General features: G+C 35.0%; 1 protein-coding gene across 2 annotated transcripts in view; it reads left to right on the plus strand.

Annotated features, from left to right (window-relative positions):
* Positions 1 to 336: 336 nt before the first annotated feature.
* The window catches only part of LOC128239065 (potassium voltage-gated channel subfamily KQT member 1-like), a 77,070-nt gene continuing 52,216 nt past the window's right edge, over positions 337 to 25,190 (plus strand). Inside the window, exon 1 of one of the 2 annotated variants that reach the window (XM_052955508.1) lies at positions 337 to 367. The gene's annotated coding sequence lies outside the window, so the exon portion shown is untranslated. Of the gene's footprint in view, positions 368 to 7,756; positions 7,799 to 25,190 lie in introns of those variants that run through there. The other variant, XM_052955506.1, reaches the window with a different exon arrangement.

Below are 25,190 nucleotides of genomic sequence, written 5' to 3' on the forward strand. Positions count from 1 at the left end.
TACGTTGACGGATTTTTTTTACGATTTTTGATATGGCAAATCCTTCATTAGAAGAATCCCGTTTAACACGTCTATTATTTTAGACTACGACCGTCTCGTATTGATGTGTTTATATATATTTTTTCTTTTTCTTTTTAATTTTCATGATAAACAAATGAGTTTAATTTAAACATAAAATTAAACATTATTTATAATTTATTTCAACTACGGTACAGTGGGAGTAAACATTCCGTTTTCATAAATATGTTTCTTATAATCCCGGTGTAGCCAGAATCCGGACTCCGGTCAGTGAACTGTACTCTCATTTACGTTTTCCACACAAGGAATTTTTTTACCCCTCGGAGCGGAAAACAAATACAGAAAATAGGTATCTATATATTTCAATTAAGTCTTTTCCTCATTTGTCTTTGGTGATAACGGATTTAAATGTATGCAACACTTAAAGCAAGGCCGTTAGAACTGCAGACAGTCTAAAACGCTTCGTTTGACTGCGTGATTTGTAGTTGTTAGGGACGCCACTTTTTGGAATGGATGGCAGACTTGGCTAAATAAAAAAAAAAGCCGCTTTAAATTGTCACTTGGTATTCTGACATTCAAAGCAGGCCCATGATGTGTACTGTCATGATTTATGTGTGCAATCTGCATTTTTTTTTTTTTTTTTTTTTTTTAAGTAAACCTAGAAGGAAAAGTGTCTGGGATGTAATGAAGCACACTCCAAAAAATTGTACGTTGTGGACAGATGATTTTTTTATTTGGAAAATCCTTTATGTACAAATCTGAACACTTTTTGAGGTTTTTCACAATTATCTTGGAGAGTTTTTGTTGTAGCAAGTTAATATTGCGTATGAAACATCTTTGGTTAATGTGACAAAATCTGTTAAAGTACAAATTCACGATCTCATCAATTTTATGTCGAAAACCATTCATTTTATGGACACTTAATCACCCTTAAATTTATTCTATGAAGGGCACAGATACCGAACACTTGCAAAGCAAAAATATATGGTCATACAATTATAATTAATAAGTATGCTATATTAAATAATCACTAAGCTGCAAAGTTATTGATTGTTTCCGATGTTTTTCAAAACATGCAATTCAAATGATTTCTATTTATAAATATCTTTAATGTAGGTCAACATAACTGCAAAACCTTAAGATGCGCGTGGACATGGGAAATATGTGGTGATTGGTGGAGTATTGGAACAGACGGCATTTATTGTAAAGCGATGAAAAACTGAAGAAAATAGGACTATGATCTACTTTTCACCATTTTCCACCTTTTTTTCACCAAATGTCACCCAAACATGGCCGTTGTTGGATTACTGGAATGTTTTCCACAAATGCCATGTGGCAATCATTTACCCCAAATGGCACCCAAACATGGCAGTTGATGGAGTATTTGAATGTTTTTCACCAAATACACCGTGGCATTTGGTGGCATTTAATTTATCAAAATTGCACAAATATCTCTATTTACTCACTATTTAAAGTTCCACAAATGCTAGTAATTTTCGGTACAATACATTAACATATTTTGAGCAAATTTTCCAGTAGGGATCGAGATCATTCTGAGTTTAAATCAAATATTAATGGGATCCCTTCAACTTAAGGGAAATAGCAACAAAGCATGTACACAGAATGCTTCGTTTAACTCATAGTCATCATTGTCATCGTCATCATCTTCATCATCATCATCATAATCATCATCATCATCATCATCATGACATCATTGTTGTTATTGTTATCACCACCACCATCATTATCATCATCACCACCACCAACATCACCATCATTATCATTATCATCATTACCACCTCCATCACCACCACCAAATATCTTTTATTAAGAAGAGCTGGTTTGCTATGCTCACTCCGCCCCATTCTTAATCAACAAGATCTTACTTCATGTTGTCTAACTATTACATAGTGTTGCAAGTTAATTTTAATAGTAGTATATGAAATGATGCTGAAGCAACAGCATGAACTGCAACTGAATGCTTATTTAATTCCATGACGATTGTGCTGTTAATTAATGACGATTGTGCTGTTAATTAATGAGTTCCATCTTTTAGTACTCTTTTTTACAGTACATTCCTTTTAAAACTGAATTCATGTCAATTATTTTGGAAAAAATATAACCAGTGCTTTACAACACATGCATAAAGCTTATCTCTAAGACAAATGTTAAACAAATACAAAGAGCCTAATGTGTGTAAAAAAGATAAAAAAAATGATAAGTCACGAGTTTTTGGTTGTTTATATGATAAAAACAGTTACCTTTTAATCAATCCATTTAATTTATCAAAACTGCACAAAAATCTCTATTTACTCACTATTGTAAGTTCAACAAATCCTAGTTACTGTCAGAAGATTAAAATATTTTGAGCAAATTTTCAAGTAGATGATGATGACAATGAAATGGTAAATCAGTATCGTGAAATACATGTTCACTTGGATAAACTTCCCATACCGGTAATATTGTATGACTTGTCACCTAAGGTATTTAATGTTTTAGTATTCTGCTTGCTTTGCAAACTGTCATTGTATCAAGCTAAAAAACACTTCACACAATGACTATCAAAAGTCATATACTGGTAAATCAGTTGTTAAAGGGACTAGACACCAGATAATACAATTGCAAGAAAAAAGAACATTGTCAAAAACTTTCATGTCAGAAATTGACACCGTTGTGTTATTTATACATTGAATCTTACTTTAACATATACTAGTAAATCCGTTGTTAAAGGGACTAGACACCAGATAATACCATTGCAAGAAAAAACTTTCATGTCAGAAATTGACACCATTGTGTTATTTATACAACATATTGGATCTTACTTACTAATGTCTGTCACATCGCTTACGACACATGCATCTTTCCCAGTTAGTTTAAAAGTAGCATAGTATTTATTTGTACTCATAAACCAATATGATTTTAACTGGGAAACCAATATGGGCTATTTTTAAACAGGGAAACTCAGATGAGACAGCAACTTGAGAGTTGATTCTTTCAATCATGTAAAATGATGTATTTTTGGCCTCCTACTTGCCTGCATTGACAATGCTAGGCTTGTTTTTGGGAAATGATACTGTATTAGCAGATTTTTTAACCATCTGGTGTCTAGTCCCTTTAATCGTAGTATATATATTTTCCTTAATATGCAATATATTTGTATTCTTTTCAATTTTCCATCAGATGATCTAAACCTAAACCAACAGGTTGTTTCAAAACTATGTACCTTTTAAAGAAATAATGTATTTTTGAAAATGTGTATAACTTGCAAATCCATGATAATGTAGCCTTTCAAGAATTTGAGAATTTTTTTAACCTAGGTCTTATTAAATAGTTAACTATAAGTTGAGTCAAACATATATATTACTACATGTGCATGTCAATTTCAGACCTGAGTTTAAAACTTTTAGAATCTGTGAGTTGATCATAAAATTTGGCTAGAAATGCATTTTATCATTGACATGAAAAGTAATGGATTAGGATCTAAAGTATGTATACTTACAATTTTTTTATAAATAGTTTGATTGGACACCATTGCATAAACACTAAAGAACATGCTTACAATATTAAAGGATGTTTAAGTGCTCTACATTATATCATGTAAACTACAAACTAATGGGCCTGCCACTGTTTATTTCTACTGCTTCACTTTATTAAAATCATTAAATGATAACTGCTGATTAACTGAAATAAATGTATTGGAAGTTTTGAATCTGTCGTCTCATTGGCCAAAATATAGTGTTGAGCACTAACATTTATAATAACATGACCATTTACTGCTTATTTTTATCATTTGGGAGTTGTTGAGGCATTTTGCCTATTGTGTTTACAAAATTTGATCTACGGCATATGCCAGTATATGCATTTGTAGTTCAGACTATGTTGGACAAATTTTTATTGAAAGGGAAATCAATGCTGCTTGCCTTTTCATTTAGTTTGTAGGGTTTCTTTTTCTCTCCTCATTGGATATACTGTAAACAAATGTCCTATAAGACGAAAATGCCCTTATCGACATGTATGGGGTCTTTTTGTGGGTTTATTATTTTCGGATTCCTTTGACTTAATAAATTAAAAATGCTTACTTTATATCCAAGTTTTTAAGGAAATACAATTTGTTCGCATGAAAAGCATCACATTGGCGCCATCTTCTGAGATGATAGGAAATTGTGAAAAGAGAAGTCGTCATTTAATATTTATGATCCTTTACATGACTGATTATCAAATTTAATGCATTTTTAAGCAGTTTGCTGAATAAATAAAATTGATAAGAGAGCAGGGTTCTTTAAAAAGACAGGCGCCTTGGACACTAAATGTCTTACAGCGAGTGTTTCTGAATGAGAAGTAGAAAGCAGAATGATCTAGGGAAAGTTGTTATATAGATTGATCATTGGTAATTATTAAAAAGTATTTGTTCAATTATCTAGTGTTTTGCTCATGCTATTTTATTCACATATTGTGAATATAATTTTCTAGCGCACTGGATAATTAACGGGTCAGATTTTTCTGTCCGGAATGAAAAAGCATGACAGAAAAAGCATGACAGATATTATTAATCTGAGACCTTTGAAGTTGTTGAAAATCTCATGGATAATATGTCTTTGCATTGCAAGATGTGTTTCGTTGTACTGTGGTCACAAGCCCACAAGCCCTGCACTGGTATAATGCTTTCCTGGCTTGCTCAAATTCTGGATTTTATATAGCTGGGCTATATATAGTTAAGAATGTTGATGCCAAGCACTAGTGTTGGAATTCAGGCTTGTTCATCCAAAGTTTAATTTCAATGACTGGTTGTGCATGTGATATTGTTTGAAAACATTTTTAGAAAGATTTTTTTCACCTGGAAATGGTGTGACAAAATGTTCTTTTAATGTGACTGTAATATGTTTAATTAGCATCCAGAGTATTCATCATGTATTCTGATGAATTCCTTGATCATGTCTGTTATGGGAATTTAAGTGTTGTTTTAAGTGTCTTTTAATACCACAAACATCCTCCGCAAAGCTCTCATTAGTAAACCACTAATTGTTTCTTAATTAAAATCAATACGAAAAGACTGCTCCGACATTCAATTTAGTAATTTTACAGAAATCATTGTTAACTACACAGGGTAAGTCAACAAGCAAGTGATTTTAATTTTTAATGAAGGCCACAAACAGGATTTCTTGATTGTACTAATTATTTAATTGTCTTAGAAGATACCAATCTGTTTTGTTTAATTCCAGATATGTTAAAATAAAAAAGCTTGAACGGCTGACCACAATTGACTTTATCATGCTCCGAACTGGATTAAGGCCAAAAAAAATAATACCTGTGTTTCTGGTAAGATGGCGAAAAAAAATAGGGTCGGTAGGTCGGGATTTTTTTTTTTTTTTACACTTTCCATATCATGCAATTATCTGTTGCATCAGATCAATTATGTTATATCTACGCGTTTCCTTATTTACAAAAAGTCTGATAAAACAGCATTGTTTACTGTCTGAAATAATTTCCTTACCTTCGACTACCGTATTTTCCCGCCAATTTTGCCCATGAAATCTGGTGTTTTTTGTATACAATACTCGTCGTGATCGGTTTTTAGGAAAACCCAGCACTTCAATTTCAACAAATCTGTGATAATCTTCTAGCCAAACAGTCAATTTTCAACTAAATATTTGATTTGCTTGAGGAAAATCGCCGATTTTTCTTGTCAACTGTGAGCTCCTTAAACTAGGCCTTCAAGTGGAGGTAGGTTAATAAAAGAACGAGTAAACGCAGATATGGATTTATTTTTGGTATCTTATTTTCGTACATTACTACAATCACAGTTTCATTCATATTTTTAGTGAATCCAAACCTTTCGGTCATTGTTTTAAGATTCCCAGACAAAGATTATTGATTATTATTTTTTCGATCATATGGTATTTTCATACCAGCCTAAGCGAAACCCAGGCAATCAAATGGGATCATACGGTATCTGACTGACCAAATTAGATACAAACCATAGCCACGCACCTTTGATCTTATCACTGCTCATGCTCTGACGTCACAAATTGTACCGTTTGATCTGCAGCCGACACATTCCAATAAATGTAAAAGTGTTATTAACTTTCGCAGGTTTTTGTTTGGATTTCAGTTGATGGGAGTTAAATAATGCGAAATAAATAACCATTTGATAATTGTGGATAAATTAATATTACGATTAATGAAATGTGTATTGGAACCTGGCAGTTAGCCTGCATCAGTTTGCAAAGCCTTATCGTAGGAAGCCTGCATAATATACGCAAAGCCTAATCGTAAAAAAAGTAAGTTTTATTTTGGACATGGATATGGATATTAAAATAACACCGCGAACTATAATTCAAAATATTTTCATTATAAAGACAGCAAAATATGTCTCCAGGGATCAACCACGTGTTTGGACCGTAAACATGCGTTTGCCAATTTTAAGATATTGGACAGGGATTGCCGCCCTCCGCCATTTTGTTTTCCCGTCTCGGTAATACATAATCAGGAATGAAAGTATATTCTCCGGGGACATTGAAAGACAAACAACGAAAATAATAACGATATATTTAAAGAAATATATTTTTTTTAGGATAGAATTAAAAAAAAAATTTTTTTTACTTTTACCTAAAAAAAAGATTAGGGTCGGCGAGGAAAAAATAGGGTCGGTTGGGTTACTGGAAACACAGGTATTTTTTTTTTGGGGCCTAAGACCTCTCTCGATTTTCACCTACTTTGTAAAAGAATATAGTGAATCCATTAATTAAGTCCTAGTGCATTAATTTTGTTTGTCCAAGGTTAACCGATCCCACCATTGGTTAAAAAGTGAATTATTTATTTCAAAGTGGTTCGGCATGATGACGTGTCATTTACAATACAGATCATAATTGCATTCTGTCAGGTGGCACATTTTTATGTCCGGACAATGACATAGGTATGCTTTGAAATTTAGTTTCCTTATTGTCTTTAGTATTAAGACATGCATCTTTTAATAGTTGCCCAAGGTTTTGGGTATCTTGTCAGGTTTTGGGACTTGAATTGAAAGCTTGCAACTTGAAGCAATATAAATCTGCTGTATAAGCATTGAATTAGCTGCCAATTGGTTTTCAACTGCCTGTTGATGTCTGTAATATAATGCACTACCCCTTTGTAGTATAGTACTCACACTGCCTGGGTCACAAACCTTATATTATAAAGACCAAAATTTTGGGTCATTATAATTTGCATGATAAAGACTAAGCACCATTGTCAATGTTTATTTCGTGGTTGCAGCTGATAACAAACATTATATTGGGTGAAAATTCACATTCACCTAATGCTGGTCTGAAATAGGTCACATACTTTTTTTTGCAATTGATTAAATGAAGTGCAAACTTCTTGATTTCATTTTGTTTTTCGACAGTACTTTATCCCATCTTCCTCTGCTCCCCTTCTAAAAATGATTTCCAAAAAAACATACTTCATTCTATGATGTAACAGGAGGCATGTTTACCCAAGTCTTTGTTGTCTGGCTTAAATTTAAAGCCTTTTGATGAAAGATTAGGCCGCTATTGTTTTATTGATGTATTGTTATTTCCTTGTACTAGTCTGATATTCCAGAAAATGTAATCAGTACCTCTGCATACAGAAGAATTGAACTGATTGACGGCAAAAATCTGCATATTGCTGATTGTCATGCAGATATTGGCCTTATTAGTATGATTAATATGTCTATGATAATTGGAAGTTGTACAAATTAGGTTTAATCAAGCTATGTATCGGCAGATATTTGTTATAAATATAGAAGAGTAATACGAAGCAGGTTATTTATTTGTCCTTAATGTTATATCATTTTGCTTTGTAATGGCGTACCGTAATGTGTTTATTTTACTGTAAATATGTTACAGTTTTTGACTTTGTAAAATATGATACAAAGGATATAAAAACATGTGAGTAAACCAATTGATTGATTTTGAAGAACTAGTTAAAGAAAGAAATGCAACAGGCTTCACAGGCATATCAAGGGTTTTGATATTACATTTTTTATCTATATCTGATTAGCTAAAATCTCAAAGTCATTTTAATAGTAAAAAAAATGAGGCTGTGCCTGAAAAACATATTTTCCCTCAAATTTTCTTTTATTGTCTTATTCTCTTATTAAGTCTTCCCTACAATTAAAGGGACTCACTTATGGTTTGTAAAATGATTTTTCTTATTTAACAACAGTTGAACCCTGTTGGCCCGAGCTCGCTTGGCTCTAATTCCCCATTGGCTTGTACTGGATGTAAAGGACTGATTTCTTTATTCTGAAGGTAAACATAATCCTGCTTGGCTCAAATTTCCGAGGCTTGAGGTAGTATCGCTGGTCCCTGGGAGAAATTGTGGCAAATCATTAGGAGTGTCAAAACTAAGATACTGACAGCTGCATCGAACCCTTCAACAAATGTTGATATTCTCTCAAATGTTGTCTTTGAAGATCACAATTTTAAATACCATTAGTAATATTCACTCAGATGGATGGACTTTTTTTATGCCCCCAAAGGTGGGCATATTAAAATCGCACTGTCCGTCTGTCCGTCCAACCGTGTGTCCGGCTCAATAACTCGTGTCTGGGCTGTAACTTTCCCTTGTATGGACAGATTTTAAAATAACTTGCCACATGTGTTCGGCATACCAAGACGACGTGTCGCGTGCAAGAACCGTGTCCCTACCTCTTAGGTCAAGGTCACACTTAGTGTTTATTCACAATGGAATGCTGCATATAAGGACATAGAGTATAGGTTGTCGTGTCCGGGCTGTTACTTTCCCTTGTATGGACAGATTTTAAAATAACTTGCCACATGTGTTCGACATACCAAGACGACATGTTGCGTGCAAGAAACGCGTCCATACCTCTAAGGTCAAGGTCACACTTAGTGTTTATTCACAATGGAATGCTGCATATAACGACATAGAGTATAGATTATCGTGTCCGGGCTGTAACTTTCCCTTGTATGGACAGATTTTAAAATAAGTTGCCACATGTGTTCTGAATACCAAGATGACGTGTCAGGTGCAAGACCAGTGTCCCTATTTCTTAGGTCAAGGTCACACTTAGTGTTTATTCACAATGGAATGCTGCATATAACGACATAGAGTATAGGTTGTCGTGTCTGGGCTGTAACTTTCCCTTGTATAGACAGATAATAAAATAACTTGCCACATGTGCTTGACATACCAAGACGACGTGTCGGGTGCAAGACCCGTGTCCCTACCTCTTAGGTCAAGGTCACACTTAGTGTGTATTCACAATGGAATGCTGCATATAAGGACATAGAGTATAGGTTGTCGTGTCCGGGCTGTAACTTTCCCTTGTATGGACAGAATTTAAAATCACTTGCTACATGTGTTTGACATACCAAGACGACGTGTCGTGTGCAAGAACCGTGTCCCTACCTCTAAGGTCAAGGTCACACTTAGGTGTTTATTCACAATGGAGTGCTGCACATAAGGATACAGAGTATTGGTTGTTATGTCCGGGCTGTAACTTTTTCTTGTATGGACAGATTTGAAAATAACCTGCCACATGTGTTTGACATACCAAGACGGCGTGTCACGTGCAAGACCCATGTCCCTACCTCTAAGGTGAAAGATACACTTAGTGTTTATTCACAATGGAATGCTCAATATAAGGACATAAGAATGTAGGTTGTCAAGTATGGGTGGTATTTTTTTATGTTCAGAGGCAATTTAAAATAACTTGCCATATGTATTTGTTTGATCTTTAACTTTTCATGTACTGACCTTGTTCATAGGTCAATGTCACATTGGGGGCATTCGTCACATACTGTGACAGCTCTTGTTTTTCATGTGATGTTTCCATTGTATTCAATAAAGGTTAAAATATATATATCAGCTATTGTATAAGTCCTTGTGGCGGAATTGTGAAGGCATAAGTTTTATTTTATTTTCTTGACTGTTCTGGCATGGGTTCACTCCCCACTACAACCAGAATATTTTTATATCCCCCTTCGAAGAAGAGGGGGTATGTTGCTTTGTACATGTTGGTCGGTCAGTCGGTCAGTAGACCAAAGCTTCTCCGAGTGAGAAGTTGTCAATTCCTGGACATAATGGTCATCAAACTTGACATGAAGGTTGGGCCTGACCAGAAGATGATCCCTTTTGAATATGGGGCTTATCGGGTCAAAGGTGGAGGTCAAAGTGACCTTTTAAGGGTAAAAGGTTTTGAAAGCTTGTCCGAGTGATAACTCAACAATACCTATTATTAGACCTTACGATTTCCATCAAATTTAAGATGGATGCTTGGCCTGCCAGTAGATGACCCTATTGATCTTATTGGTCTTTAGGTCATGGTCACAGTGACCTTGAATGATAAAAGGTTGTCTGAGTGTTAACTCAGTAATGGCTGCACCCATGGCCCTCAAATTTGACTTGGAGGTTTGTCCTGATCAGTAGATGACCCTCAAATTTGACTTGGAGGTTGGTCCTGATCAGTAGATGACCCCTATTGTTTTAAGGGGTCATCGGGTCAAAGGTCAAAGTCACAGTGACCTTGAGTGCTAAAAGGATGTCAGAGTGATAACTCAACAATGCCTGCACCTATGGCCCTCAAATTTAATTTGGAGTTTGGGCCTGACCAGTAGATGACCTCTATTGATTTAAGGGGTCATTGGGTCAAAGGTCAAGGTAACAGTGACCTTGAATGTAAACTTGACAATTCCTGGGCCTACGGTCATCAAACTTGACAAGCAGGTTTGGCATGACCAGTAGATGACCCCTATTGATTTAGGGGTCAAAGTCACTGTGACCTCAAATGGGAAAAGGTTGTCAAAGCTTATCAGAGTGATAACTCAACAATGCCAGGGCCTATTGTCATCAAACATTACATGGGGACTGGGCCTGACCAGTAGATGACCCCTACTGATTTTAGGGGTCATAGAGTTCAAGGTCAAGGTCACAGTTACCTTGAATTTGAAAATGTTGTCTGAGTGTTAACTCAACAATGCCTGCATCCATGACCCTCAGACTTGACTTGGTGGTTGGGCCTGAGCAGTTGATGACCCATATTGATTTAATGGATCATCAGGTCAAAGGTCAACGCAAAAATCTTGTCTGTGTGCTAACTTGACAATGCCTGCACCCATGGCCCTAAAACTTTGAATTTTGGTTTGGGGGGGGGGGACAAGTAGATGACCACTAAGGACCCCAAGCGTAAAGGTCAAGGCCACTCATAGTTATTAAAATTACCTCATATTTACTTATTCCTTGCTACTAAGAGGATACATGTTTATCTGCAAATATCTGTCATCATCTGAAAGTGATTAAAAACTGTACCTACTATCCTCATACTTTGAATGGTCATAATCTTTAAACTGCCTCTAAGGCCTCTTTGCTGTCATTATTCAGTCCATGCATATTTCATTCAATTGTCCAAATAATCTTGACAACATGGCACTTTTTTTATAAAAAAATTGTTTTTAGATGCCTTTATATGAAGGAAAAATGGTCACAAAACATGAGCGAGCTCCTTTAAAAGGACGCATCTTGATGATGATCTCAAGTTGGTATGAAAAGTTATAATGTATACGCTGTTTTATTATATATAGAAGCAATTCCAATCTCAGTAAGATGTCCCTTTAAAGATGTTCAAAGGTAATGATTTTATAGATCACCGGAGTCCTGGTATCAAATTATATTCGTAATTTAATTTTTGTTTGTCACGAGAATAGTAAATGGCTTATTGTCTGTTAAAATCTCTACTGACCATTATTACTGTCATATTATTTATCAACTTCGTTTGGCATTAAGTTACGAGAGACATATTGTCATACGGCAGCTTTGCCATGTATTGATGACAACAGCAAGCGATAGCATTTTCAGTGTGACCAGAAAACATGGTGTGATTGTTAACCAATTCTTGTGAAAATTTCCTTAAGTAACAATTTGAGGCAGGAAGAGGAGTGAAATTATTGAATTTTTTGTTGTCTGTGCTTTTCAAATGTCAAATTATCTATGTTTAATACTTATCAGTGAAATTACGAGTTTGGCAACAGTATTGAAAACTGGATTATACTTGGGACCTTGTATTTTACTTCTCTTTAAAAAATCTCTGATGTGCTATTGATTATATGTTTAATTAATAACATCTTTGGATTTATTCTGAAAATGACTTGAAATATGGATGCTATTTGAAGATCAAAATTCATGTCTACAATAAAGTAAGTTTGTGTAATTTATCTCTTATTGAAAGTTTTGTTTCAATGAAATTGACAGTTTCGATTTAATGGGGTTTTGCTGAGAATCAAACCTGTGACCCAATATTTTTTGCAGTCCTTAGTCAAGAACATAACTGTAATTCGCGACTATTCTACAGTATATTACATTGATTACCTTCATAAAAGTTGCTTTGGGAGATCCTGATATTTGGAATACAAGATTTTGCCAGGTAATTGTCTTTTGATACATGATGAAGCCGTTAAACAGACCTCAAGTGTTGGAGTATATCTTATGTTGTCTTTGGGTGCACCCACAGTCATTGGGAAATCAAAAGTGAAACTCATGTTATATGCCCATGCACTGATTAAACTAGAATTGTGAACTATAGTCTCAGGTTCAAAAGCTGATGCCTATTTTGGCATGTCTTGTTGATATTACCAGTGTGCTTTATTATAAACCACTGAGGAAACCAGACATTGCTAACCTCTTGCATAAGAGCTAGACTCAAATATGCCATTAAATGTTGCCATTAATTGTTATAGCAATGACATATTAAGTGATAGAAGTGCTGCAGCGGAGATTTAATGTGAGGAAACTTATAATGGTCTGGTCTTTTTTATGAAGAATTTGTAAGTGGGCGTTTTGTCTTTTATTATATCGATGAGGCCATATTGGAGCCCTTGTCTAGGTAACTTGATTACTTTCGGCATTTGAACTTGAATTTTTTTTACGATATTTTAATTTATATTTATAATGAAGCTTATACCATATTTTGTCCGATCCCATTGGTTATGAGATTTGGGTATTTCTGCAGGCTGCTGTATGGCCAGGTGGACGTCCTTTTGGGCATCAACAGTTCATGTCTGAGCTGTAAATTTGTCATCTCATAGGGGATTGTATTATGACTTAACACAAATGGTTCACCATATCAAGCCAGTGTGTGGCGTGCACTGTCCTGGACCCATCAGTAGGTCCAAAGGTCAAGGTCACACGTAGTCAGGTCACAGGCTGTATATTGGCCAAGCATTATGGGATTTAAAAATAACTTGACACGTACAGCTGTTTACCATTATAAGCTGAAGATACCCATGTCATAAGGTTGAAAGGTCACATATAAGTGTCATTGGTCAAAATGTATTTTGGCTTAATCTGTGCTGTAACAGTGTGTGTACGTATATATCACATGATAAATTGCTTCATAAATGCTACATTAACATGTATGTTGAATATGTGCAATAATTGGCTTCAATGAAGACTTTACACAAAGATAAAATTAACTTTTATTTTTAATTATTTTGGAAACAGGTTTGTCGAAGTGTTTGATGAAACTAATCACCTTATCAAACTCCGGTAATAAAACGAAGGCATGTCTCTTTAAATGGCTTAGACTGTTTTGTTTCATTTTAAATTGTGAAGTAAAAGAAAAGTTATCATTGATTTAAGTTTTCATTTAAAGGAAAATGTTGCCTTCTAAATTTGTAGCATATATGAGGTAATTTATCAAGTGGTATACACACACTAGCTGTGGAACAATGGCCATGCATTGAGGGATTGCAAAATAACAAATGTTCTTCACCATAAGAAGTTGGCAATTTAAGACTCATGCATGTCAGTAAAACAAAAGTCCAACTAGAGGGTCATCAGTCAAAATTTATTGTATTATGGGTTGTCAGGGTTGCAACTAATATCATGTGTTAACTGCCATTGGGAAATTCAAAACATTTCTGGGGAAGCCAAAATTATAGACCATACTTTTAATAGAGTTATCTTTATCCATCTGTCATTTTCCCAAACCTTCTGATATCACAAATGGAAGAGCTGGTTTCCGTCACATTTGCATTTATACATTGATTCTCATATTAGAACAGTAACCATGCAGTACCTGTAGTATTATTAATACAAGCTTTATATACTGTTCAACATTATTGTGTCTGGTATATATGGAAATATTGTTATGATATATCTGCCTACCATGTATTGTTCAGTAGCAATTGTCAACTAGTTTTATTTTTAAATTCCTTTATTTCTAAGAATATTTAAAAAACTTCAAGAAGGGTAACTCAAAATGGTAAACTATGGATTTTTCTCAAGACTCATATTTAAACTAAAATTATACGAGTTAGAGGAATGTAAATGCTTAGTTGTATCACAGTTTAATGCCCCTCTAAGTAATAGCCAATGAAATCGCTGTTTTGCATTTGAAAATCATTTTTCATAAAATATGCCCAGACGTCTTGATATGTAGAAAATAAGAGTAAGAGTTTTTTCTGGTATGCAGTCTACATGATCAAACGCAGTGAATGTGACAATATAGGTCAAATTGTAAATTTGTTATCATTCATATTTTGAATTTTATGGAACAAATTTTTTTATATTGCTGCTGATGCTTCACTCGCTAATGTGATGTATTCCATTAAATTCAAAATGAAAAATGATTTTTCGAACAATCACTTTGGAACAGGTCTAAGACATATAAATTTAACATATACACTAGTTGTACTGGTATATGTACTAGTTCCTGATATATGGCACAGCGCACCCCAGTTAAGTCGTGCAGCGTCGGGAACGGGCCAGTATATACACTCCGGTATAGTAGGGGTGGTCACCGAGCCCGAGCCACACTGTCTAAGGGGCACGTGCAGTTGGCCATTAATTTGGGGAATTAGCTGGCACAACTGCGTCAGTTACCGTTTAAGTTCAGATCACGTTTAATGGTTCACTTTGATTAACAACTCGAGTCCAATTAAGATATTTAAAAGTTGGTTCTTTATTAATTCCACATTTATGTTGAATAGTTAACAAAGATAAATCCAAAGACTTATTCAACAAGAAACATTCAATAGTCCATGTGATATATTAAGTTATGAAAGTAAGTGAATTAATTATATAGTCACAAAAAAAGTAGTTCAAAGATATTTCCTTAGTAAAAGAAGAAGTACAAAGTTCCTAGTCTATAAGTATATCTAATGTATATATTTCTCCTCCTCCCTAAATGAAAAATATACATACTTATATACTAACTTAAAGAGTAGAAGTTACCAATCAGAATTAAGTGATAAAAAGATAATGTTCAAAGATTTTAGAAAGTGTCACTCAAAAATAATTATTGTCAAAAATAACGGTGACATATAGTTGTTTATGTACTAGTTTCGTTGTTTGGCAATATCTTAGTCGTATACGTACTAGTTACATTTGATTGGCAATACCTTGAATTTGGTACGAAAAGGTTAATTACCACACCTACTACGCTCTTAACTCAGATAATAGTGGTTGCAGTAACTATTACTTTGTAAGTGTAACAGCTTGTACCCTTGAACGGCAATACACATGACTGACTGTAGCATTGTCTTTTTATTCCAATCATTTGCCTCTATTTAAACAATTGTTATTGAGCCTATATATGCACTAAGACTTGGTCAAATGTCATCATGAAGGTGATCTCGACAAGTTTTATAAATCTGTCACATGATCGTCTGTAACAGCTATAGCTTTAAGACAGTGTCCTTTTTATTTAAGCTCATTATTTTAAAGAAAAAGAGAAGGAAATATCATAATTTTATATATATATATATATAATATAAGACTTGTACTTGTCATTGTCACTGTTAGTGTGTTGATCAGAATAATAAAAAAAATGTTCAAATGAATCTTGGTCAATAGTCCGCTGTTATCAGAGATGATATATATGCATTAGTTAGCAAGGCCCTTAACTCCGGATTGATTTATTGTTAAAATTGTACATTCTTTTCCTTTACAATGACTAACCTTATAAAGTCAATGAGTTTGACAAGACGTTCCCTTGTGGTTCAAGTTGTCATTCAAAATTGATGCTTATTCATATACTGCCCACATGCAAACATTTTAAATCACTTCAGAGACGTAAATATTCAATTTGTATTTGATGGCTGGAAACAACTTGGCCCTGTTTACCCATTTGGTGCCATTTTGACATCTGCGCATGACACATTTGAATTCCATGATGCCACATTATGGGAATGATATGGCACACTTGAGGAACTTTAATGGCTATTTAATGGAAATTCAATGTGTTTTCAAAGTTTGCTATTAAAATCATTGAGAAGGGAGATTTGTCGAAATTCCTGGATAAATTCCATTTCAAGAATAAACAAAATTATATCTTATAGTATATATATATTGTATATATTATTGTTCAATTTTGGCAATTTTACAGAAAATGGAGCGCCAGAGTGTCAGATTTCAGATCAAGCAAGACTGTCCCCATTGTCTGTAAAAATCCAAAACTGAATGATAATTTATTTGGTGTTAATATGTTCCACCTTGTATTTTTTGACGAAATTCCAACCACCCAGACTACTGCATGCTGGCTTCATTCAATCAGGGTTGGAGAATGTAAATAGTTTAGGTATTGTTAATACCTGCCATCCACTAATTAGGCCCCAGAAGGGTTCCCAGAGGGGGATTCGCAAAATAGGGATGTTTGGGCATGTCTTTGTGATGTTTTGGAACCTTTCCATGTCCTTCCATAACACTTCTGGAAATCTTCTCGGCACATCAGGCCAAATCAGGATCGAAAAAACTTTGGCATCCAAATTTTAAAAGTTAGGCCAAAAAAAAAAATAGGTCTGTTTCCGGTCGCCCGACCGACCCTCTTATTTCCGCGCCGACCCTATACTTTTTATTGGTGTAAAAGTTAACTGCGCGCATATTTAGTACTTTTCGGTACTTTCTTTCCGTTAATTTTCTTATCTTTGGTCTCATTTCGAATTCGGTAATTTGATAAGCAGTCTATTAAAATGGCGGCACCCATGTCGAGTTCGTCAGTGTTGGGACTGAAATTGAAACGTTGCTCCCACAATAAAACCGATAAAAATATTTTAGTAAGCCTGCCAAACAATAAAAATATTGAAGATGTTTGGCATATCTACCATGATACGAACGTTGGTAAATCGAGCGTGACGATAAAATGCTCTACGGAAATGTCTGGTGCAACAAACTTTGATGTTGAAGGTATAGTGTTTGTATTTTGGCAAACCATATATTTTTCGTTCAAATTTCAAAATAATGGCCATGTTTTTAAGATATCACCTGCAATGAATTACTGTGTCTTATCAACTAAACTTGTATTTGTCTTTTTGTCACTGTCATATTCTGCTATTAATGTTAATTCTGCAAAGCTTGTGAAAATAAGTTTGTTCTGGTACTTCGTTGGAATGAGCTTCGGTAGGAAATTATTAATTCTTGATTTTATAGTTTGTGATTTCATTTTTACATGAAATAATTCTAAGGCTTGGTATAGTTCCTATGTTTTATAGGAGTTTATATGCTCTCTGTTTTCATTGCCGCCCATGTACTCATTCAAAAACAAAACATTTTGCCACGGGTGTAACTGAACTTTAGCTTGGGAATTTCGTTGCATCTGGCAACCTTGCCATTGTTTAACTATTTGTTCAACATATGTCTCTGGTCTCTTTTTTACTTAAATTTGCAAAATGTTGTTAAATATATTAAATTCCATTGATTTGTTATGAATTTCATGTTTTGAATTATAAATATAAAAACACCATTTTCACTTAGTAGTCTTCTGTGAGAACTTGAAGTGATATAGTATTACTATATTCTGTCATATCACAGCAGGTCATACCATTCCATGAACATTTTTTGAGAAAAATGTTGATTTTTCTCAGCATAAAGTGAAGTAGCCAGCTTGTGGATGTGTAATTAGAACTGGCATGTGTTCACAAAACATTTATGGATCTCAATTGAGTTTGAGTATGAAATTTTGACATCAGTGTTACCAAACCTCAGGTTTAAACTCCAAATAAGTCAGATAACCAGTACCTAATTATCACTTTCAAATAGTTAGTGTCTTAAATTTAGTACTAAACATATTTTTGAGATTTAAATAAGAAATTAAGTTTCATACTCTTAATTCAGTTGAGAATGGAAACGCTTTGTGAACACGGGTCAGGTGTACTTCGGAGATCATTGAAGTGACAAAAACAGCTTCTGGCAATGTTTGGAATTTTAATATTCTATCAAATATAAGAATAGCATTATAGCACAAATGTGAAATTGGTAAATATGAAAAATTGACAAATCTGAGGCACTCTTTTTCAACATCTGTCATACAGACAAACATGTTCAACAATACATGCATTTATATTCTAGAAAATGTATATCTATACATTATAATTAATACACATTATACAGTTCTTAATAAATGAATGGACTTGTATTTACATTTTATGCTTTAGTACCTTTTAAAATTGTCTCATACGCAGTTAATATGGTTGTTTTTGAATAAAAGTCAGCCGCCTTCTATTCTAGATCACTCCCCCCCCCCCCCAAAAAAAAAAAAAAAAAAAAAAAAAATGCCTACCTACCTACCCTCTTTTTTTTGGGAAGGAGACCGGAAACGAACCTATTTTTTTTTTTGGCCTTAAAGGTTTAATTAGGGACGGCTTCGGGGTCTTCTGATAAACATCAGGAACCATTCGCGACGTTCGGGGACCCATCACCATTAACTCGGCATCTTCGGAAAGCCTTTTGCGAGGCTTCAAAATCTTTTAGCCATTCTGAGCAGTCTCTGAAGGAAGCTAAATTGATACCGAAAGCTCCTGAAAGACGACAAGTGGAAGAGTTCCCACTCACGTAAAATATTACATAAATCATGCCCAAAAAATAAAAATCACAAATACATTTTTCACCTGGTACAAGATTGCGCACATCTGAAAATCATGCGGGCGAATATTAATTTCGTTGGAATCCTACACCACGTTCTAAAAATAGACCTGACAAATATTATATAGTCCCATTGATTGGCTTAACCACAGATTCTGCTCGCTGACGTCATTACAATGTAGATGGGTTATAACTAGCAGTGAAACATTGTAGCCAATCTACACACAGGTCTGCATCCAAAATGTTGATGCAATCAAAGCTGACAGCATTTGGTTTTAGAGAAAACAAATCCAAATCAAGTTACTAATAAATCCGAACAATGAACCTGTGCAAACTTCAGGCAACGAAACAACATGGGACAGACGTGGATGAAGTCATCCAAAAGGCAGTTCAGAAATGTAACCTGTAGACAATAAACTTTGATTGACAGGGATTGAAATAGTTGTGAAGTTGTAACTTCAATACAAAACTAACAATTTGTTATTATGCAACTTTTTAATAATTTTTTTTTAAGTATTTATTTATTTCATAACTCCAATAATTGCATTTTACCCCCAATTTTTGTACCGAGGGGATAAGTTTACCCTTGAAAAAAATAGTAAGTGGGAACTGAGACTGCATGGAGCAGGAGCCGTATTTCCCGAACTATAAAAGAGCGACAGCAGAAGCGTCTGTTTGTCGGATGCCGTCAGTTTGCCGATATTTTCAAATTGACAACATCGACATTTTAATGTTTTTGGTGCGAGTTGAACTCGTTAAAAAAAATATAGTCATGGTAAGAGAGAAGGGCAAGCTACCTAAAAAGAGATTTGGGGTGAAATATACTAAGACAGCCAGCCCTTGAACACTGAAGTTCAGCATAACCTATTATCTGCCGGCCCAAGCTGAGAAGAAAAAATCTCAAAAGAAAAAGTCTCATTGTAAGGGATGCCCCCAGCACATCCCACTCTTCTTCTGCTGTAAAAGGCAGCAAAGACCAGAGCAAGCTGAATCAGAACTTGAAAGAGACTACAAAAAATAGTAAGTATTATTTTCTTATTAAAGGTATTTGTTACTGAACATTCAGGTCACACCAGATAAACCTATAGTTTGCATCGACTAATGCCAGAAGGACTATGCTAAAGAAGCCCTTGTAATTGTGATACAAACTATCTGAACCCGGTGGCTTCTAAATTTCCACATGTTTGCCATCGAGGGAAACAAGAGTAAGAGGCATGTTCAACCTTCTCTCGAATTGGGTAGCCTGTGACTTCACGCCTGGCCTCTGGAGTTTTGGGAATGCCCAGAGGGTTTCTCCTGAAGCAAAGCAGTACACACCTCTGGGACAAATGGGTAAACACTTTCCGCAGCATCACGGAAGTCATGTGCCAAGAAGGCGTACGTGTCCCCAGATTCTATGTACCTCAGTGTCATCGCAAGCTTTAGGCCAGCAGGAAAGACATTACGGACCCTGGTGTTCTTTTTCTGAATGCGAGGTGTTAGACGCTGGAGTATGTCGTCAAACATTGTTGGGGTGATCCTCCAATACCTTTTGAAGGAGGAGGCTGGAGGCATCTTCATCTCTGAGTTCTTGCATCAATGTATTGTACTGTCCATACTGAAGCCTCCTGTCGTCTGTGAGCCAGGGGCAGACCCACCATTGATGATGTTTTCTTCTTCTCGGTCTCAAATACAATGTCCATGCAAGCATGGCACCATTTCAGCTTGGATTTGAAACTCACTCTGAAGTGCAATGTGAAGGCCTGTAACATCCATGGTGTCCCAATAGCAATTGATAACAAAATAGTTTATATGTACCCCGACTCTCAACATTTAAGCATTTTATCACCAAGTATTCTGCAACTCGCCCATTTATTGATTAATGATACCGAAAGGTTCCCGAAACTAACAAATTTTATTGGCAACCCTTCTGCAAAGCATCGGGGCTGTAGTGGAAGGCAGCTGTAAAAGAATGTGATTTACTATGGTTTTAGTTGGAATGCATTTATAATGAGCATGATTTACTATGATTTCAATTGGAATGCCTTTATAACAAGCATGTCATTTACTATATTCAATTGGAATGCATTTATAAGGTGCGTGATTTACCATGGTTTCAATTGGAATGCATTTATAACATGCATGATTTACCATGGTTTCAATTGGAATGCATTTATAACATGCATGATTTACCATGGTTTCAATTGGAATGCATTTATAACATGCATGATTTACCATGGTTTCAATTGGAATGCATTTATAACATGCATGATTTACCATGGTTTCAATTGGAATGCATTTATTACACGCGTGATTTACTAAGTTTTCAATTGATATGCATTTATATACTCTTCTACAAAAAGAAGAGAAAGCTAAAAAGCACCTAAATGGCTTCCATTCTTATTTTTCAATAGCAACAAATTGTTGACATTTGAATTATTAATATTATTCATGTTTATTTTTATGAGGGTTGATCGCGAAGTTCATGTACTGTAATTTGTGTTCTTTTGCAAATAAATAAACAAAACATATACCACAATAATGTTTAATGAATAACAATACTCCATGATAAATATTATATAAATCCATTAAAAAGTTTGATAGCTACATCAATTACAACACAGTGACTATGCGTCACTTTCGCACGCCAAAAACGTAAACAACGTCAATTAACGTCACACGTCATCCATATTCAATGAACAGTGCACTTTTTCTACGTAGTCACCCCGCAAGGCTTCACATTTCTGACGTCTCGCAATCCACTTGGTAAATGACTCCCGGTACCTGTCTGTGTCAAGTTGTGAAACTCTTCGACGGGTTGCCAATGTCAAATCAGCAACGTCTTGGAAGCGTTGTCCACAGAGGGAAGTCTTTATCTCGGGAAATGTCCTGAAATCCATAGGGGCTAATTCAGGGCTGTAGGGAGGGTGTTCTATTGAGACTTCAAATCCCAGAAATGTAATCTCTGACGGTGTAGAGTTTGCCCTATGTGCAGGAGCATGATCCTGGTGCAGGATGATCCGATCAAGGTCCAAAGCCGGCTGTTTCCTCTTAAGAGCATTGACAAGAGCCCTTTTCAATACCTGAAAATCAACATGTTTCAGTTAGCAATGCAAGCGGTGATGTTTTAATGCAAGAAAGTATTGTAATATAAAATTAATCAATTGCTACATTTCTATATAAATATTTAAATTTTATATCATTGTAGTTTATTGATTTATTTATCCGTGGGTTGCATTGATATTTACCATTGAGTTATTATAAGTCAGCATTCACCATTCTTCCCTCTTTGACTCTGTGCATCACGATCATCCCGCAGCGATCCATGAAGAAGATGAACATCTCTTTTTCGCAGCTTCTTTGCACCCGATTTTTTTTCGGTGGGTGTATTCTTGGTGTTTTCCACACCGACAATTGCGCCTTCGTCTCTGTATCATAGTGATGATGCAAAGTTTAGTTTGTTGTTACTATCCTGTCAAGGAATTTGTCACCTTCTGCTGCGTACTGATCCAAGAATGCAGCTGAACACCTTGCTCGCGTCTGCTTTTCTTTCGTCCGACAGCAACTTCGTGACCCAGCGCGCATTGAGAATGCCATGCACAATTGAAGGAGATATGTCAAGTTCACTGGCAATCTGTCTCAATGTTTTTCGTCTATCTTCCCGGATGATACTTCTCACTTTTTCTCGAACACTAGGAATCACCATCGAAGGCCTACCTTAATTCTCTCTTATTGTCTTCAAGTGGTTTTCTGCCATTCTTAATTTTTTTGTGCCATTTGTAGACGAATGCTGGGCCAAACCTCTTTAAAGTATCGCATCTTTTTGTCATTGCAACTGTTTCAGCTGGTGTCATTCCGATCCTGACAAAATTTTTAATGAAGCTCCGTAATTAATTCAACATCTCCAGTTGAAGTCATGACGCAGGTTTGGTTTCCTTGACTGTTCAAATAAACTGCTATTTTCAAACCGGATGTAGTAAACAATGTTGAATTTTAAGGAAATGGCGTCATGACAATGATATTGAACGTGCAAGATTTACGCGGATTTTTGACAATAAGAACCAGTGTACAAATTGCATTTCTTAAGGTGAATGAATGGTAACATGTATACACATTTCGGCGTGCGCTGACTCTGGCCTTTTGCGTTGCCAAGGATACGTTAATTATTGTTATTGTTAGCCGATCGTTATTTCACCTAATATTTAATCTCTAAATAAATTGATCTTGTGGATAATACCGTGTCAGATTGTATTGGAATAAAAATAAAAATGTTATGAACATTTTACACGAACTTTGCGATCACCCCTCGTATAGTTATGCAACATGATGGCATTTATAAGTAATTTTGTTAAAATTGTAATCTTGCCTAATCTTAAATTTACTGTAATGTAATATTGTGTAACACATTTTGCGCTGAATTTGATCAAACCCATCAGCTTTCAATTTTAAAACTACGGACATATATTATGTTCTTGGCAGATGTTTTAGTCTATTCCAAGCTAGTTATAATAACAGCTATTATGTCAAATTTTAGGTATGAATTATTTGGGTCAGGCTGATTTAAGTCTATAATCCAAGCTAGGTTGTAAACTTTTAGGCATAACATTATTTGGGTCAGCGGGGCTGATTATTTCCGATGGGTAGTCATGGGAGGGGAAAGATTTAATGTTTTATCTTCAAGGCCCAGTCATTCTAGTGTCAAAATTACTAGGCCATTTGAAAAACAATGGTACTTAGATTTAAACTTCCAAAGTGTTGGCATTCCCAATTTAAGTAGACATATTTCATTTGGGAAATTGAACTTATGCTTGTATCAGTTGATTTGGAGGTTTTGAAGCACAGCCGGCCAAAATGGACAGCTCAAATGGCAATTTGCCGCTTCACATTTAGAAAATTAAATGAATTTTAAGTAAAATAAGTAGTAGCTGGTATCGGTTACAATATACTATTTGATTAAAAACCCCGAATGAATATAAGCAGTGTAAAGTTTACCCTATTCACGATTGTCTGCTGAATGATTGAATTTGCGGAAACATCAGAAGACTGTCAGTATGGTGAATATAAGCGACATGACAAAACCACTAAATTTGAACTACTTGACTACACTTGATGTATAAATGACAGACCGAAACAGGCACATTAAAGATCAATGTCAACGCTACACGGTAACACAAACACGACTTCAAAACTGGTGGAAAAATCTAGTGACTGTTTTTGTTTTGGCGGTATTTTGTGACAATTCTTCATCATCATCGGTGCAAAATTACAATGGTTTAGTGCATTTTTTGCAAACAGTAGTATAGTCTTGTTGATAAGGTGTATATAAGATGGTGACAGCATTTTTTTGTTCGATAACTGTAGCCTTGGTCATTAAACTATAAAACTGTTCAAAGTATTGACATAAACTTTGAAAACAATTATTGCGAGCGACATTTCGCTCGTTTGTTAAGTGGCAGAGGCCCATAATTCTTGTTTGAATGGTAAGCTGAGTTTTATATTGCCCCTTTTTATTAATGGAAAGAAATGCAGAAGAGCATTGACATTTAATCCACGGTGCTCTAGTTTAAATATAAAGATTTACTGGTCCGAATAATTCATTATCTTAATAATCAGATTTTTTTGTACATAATTATCTGATATACAATGTATTTGTTGTCTTTTGGTAATGTCTGTCTGGTAAAAAATCAGATTTGACAAGTAACCAGACAAGTGAAAGTGATTTTAGTTACCATAATGTTTCCCTGACGTAATTAATGTCTGGACATTGCGCCTAATTGTCACTTCAACACCATAAAGCCTGATTTCTTAAGAGCAGGAAAATAAAAAACCCAAATCAGTGTCTGGCAATGAATCGTGGTAGCTCAACATCAAATATTTATGGTTTTAATTTCATGTGGAACGTAAAGTGTAATTTTCCACTCAATAAATTATTCAAATGAAATTATTTTCACTCTATGTGGGCTGTGTTGTCACTCAATTCATTAAGACTTATAGTGATGACTTTAGGATAATTGTATCAATGTTTACTTCTGTACAAAAATAAAGCGACACAAACTACTTTCATGTGTAAAAGTCATGATTGTTTCCTTCATACAACAATCATGTGCAAAGTATATTTTATCAGGAAGTGAAATACATGTTTTATGAAATTGTATATAAGAAAAACTGGCATTTTACTGTGAGGACTTGGTGTGGCAGAATCGGGGCATGTCGATTCACCACTGTTTAGCCTTGCCACACCCCTGCATATTTACCTCAGCTAAAATAAAAATAAAACATTAGGAATATTTGTTTTATTCATTCCTGATTTATTGATCTGATTAAAAACAGATATAAAAAAGTTCAATTGTTAATTA

This window comes from Mya arenaria, chromosome 6, assembly GCF_026914265.1.
Source record: "Mya arenaria isolate MELC-2E11 chromosome 6, ASM2691426v1".
NCBI lineage: Eukaryota > Metazoa > Mollusca > Bivalvia > Myida > Myidae > Mya > Mya arenaria.